This window comes from Penaeus monodon, chromosome 15 (genome assembly GCF_015228065.2).
Source record: "Penaeus monodon isolate SGIC_2016 chromosome 15, NSTDA_Pmon_1, whole genome shotgun sequence".
NCBI lineage: Eukaryota > Metazoa > Arthropoda > Malacostraca > Decapoda > Penaeidae > Penaeus > Penaeus monodon.
Window position 1 is genome coordinate 12301353 of NC_051400.1, and position 1935 is coordinate 12303287.

Sequence of the window (1935 nt, forward strand, 5' to 3'; positions counted from 1 at the left end):
TTTAAAGCAACACCTGAAAAGAATGATATCTACTATTAAGAACAAACTGATTTTTAGAATGGAAATAACAAATATAAACGCCATTCGAACTTCCCGGGATGACCATGACACAGTAATAGCCAGTCCTTCTCATCTATGGCGTATTAATACCATTAATAGCCCAAGTAATAGTTATGGTTGGCACAGATACGATCACAACTTGGCAGTTTATATCATATAATGACCATAAAACAAGCAAAATATTAGAATTTCGTTATATTCACTCATTTCTGTCGGCTACTTTTGGCGGTTTGTTTATTACTGTGACGCCATGAAACTTCAGCAAGCTTCCTCCGGAGGCTGTTTGAAAATGCTCGGTGTGGCTACGAAACTAAACCAAGATATCTGACCATGAAAAAAACACGTCAAAAAAGGTATGAATAAGAAAATTCGAGATTTTGCAAGAAACCTTCAAATATCTTGTCGTCTGAAGGCTTTCTTAAAAATAAACGGCGGGTGACGTACTGTTACGTTCTTTTAAGGAGAGAAGGGCAAAAGGGGCGGGAGAATCTCACCTGATTACAATAGGCTTCTGTACGCTAGGTTATGAGTACCTTTAAAGATTAATTAGCAGAGGATGAACTGATAATTCAAACAGTATACAATACTCCCTACACTCTTCCTGCATTTGTTAAAACTATATATATATATATTTTTTTTTACCGAAAGCTATGCGATGTAAGATTAATACTTATATGATTAATACTTACTAGGGAGAGTGCTGGCTCTTTCAATCGCAAGGTCGTGGCTTTGTGCCCGACTGCATATTGACAAACACAATTCCAGTATGGAACCTTTGTAATCAGTGCTAATTGGAGCGTCTCTTTGGCTTCACACTGTATTTTGTAACAGTGCGCTTGGACACAATAAAGATTAAGAATAATCTAATATCTATATATGATTTTTTGGGGGGATGTTCAAATAATTGTTCTCAATGTGTATTGCTAAATAATGTTTATAAACTCCTTTGTTATAATATAAGTGAAATGTTTCAACCTTTGTACGGCATTTTTTTCTATGAGCATAATGAATTTGTGCATGTTTGTGTCAATGAGCATATATTTGTACGCTCACATTTATATCTCCTAGTAATATTATTATTCGTGTATGGGTATCAAATAGATATAAAAATGCGACTTTCAACGCATCATACTGAATTATAAGTGATCATTCCGAAGAATATACCAACACTAAATCAAAGTTTGGAGTCTGTTTTAGTGGCTACTGCCATGAGATATAGCATTTTTCACAAACGTGTCTCACTAAAGGAGGATGAGAAGTCTTCTCATCCACCAAAGGAGGATGAGAAGACGTATTTCCGTAGTTTTTGCATGTACATTTGCAAAGTGCATCAGCTAGTCTGTGGGTTTACCGCATGCGGTTGGCGTCAGAAGCCCGAGGTACGCTCTAAATGGTTCTAAATACATAGATTCTGTCAACATGCAACCCCATATGAGTCTACATTTTGCCTTTATAGACAGGAAGAGCTTTCAGTTCTGGGATCGAACACTGATAAACTAAATGAACACTTTAGGCCACTTACGGGTATTCATATGCCATCTCCCAGATTGGAAAAAGTCTTCAAGTATAGTTCCGTTGAAAACCAAGTCCAAATCAACCGAAACAATGCGAAGATTCGGATAGTGGTCGAGCAGACGACCTGGCAGGTTGTCCGTGTTGTTTACTATTGGCGAAGTCATCACATACCACACATGAGCGTTCGGATTCTCACGCGTGTAGCTTTAAAACAAGAAGTAATTTGTATTAAATCGTATAATTAGTAAATCGTCCAGTTAATTTCACTGTCATACGATTAGTACAAGGCTCTAACTCCAAAACGAACAGGTGACACTAATAAAATTAAGTATTACTCATGCTAAGGGGTGAACACAACAG

The 1935-nt window shown here is 37.0% G+C and overlaps 1 pseudogene; it reads right to left on the reverse strand.

The window, feature by feature from the left end:
- The window catches only part of LOC119582219, a 3982-nt pseudogene extending 2201 nt beyond the window's left edge, over positions 1-1781 (reverse strand).
- Positions 1782-1935: the final 154 nt, after the last annotated feature.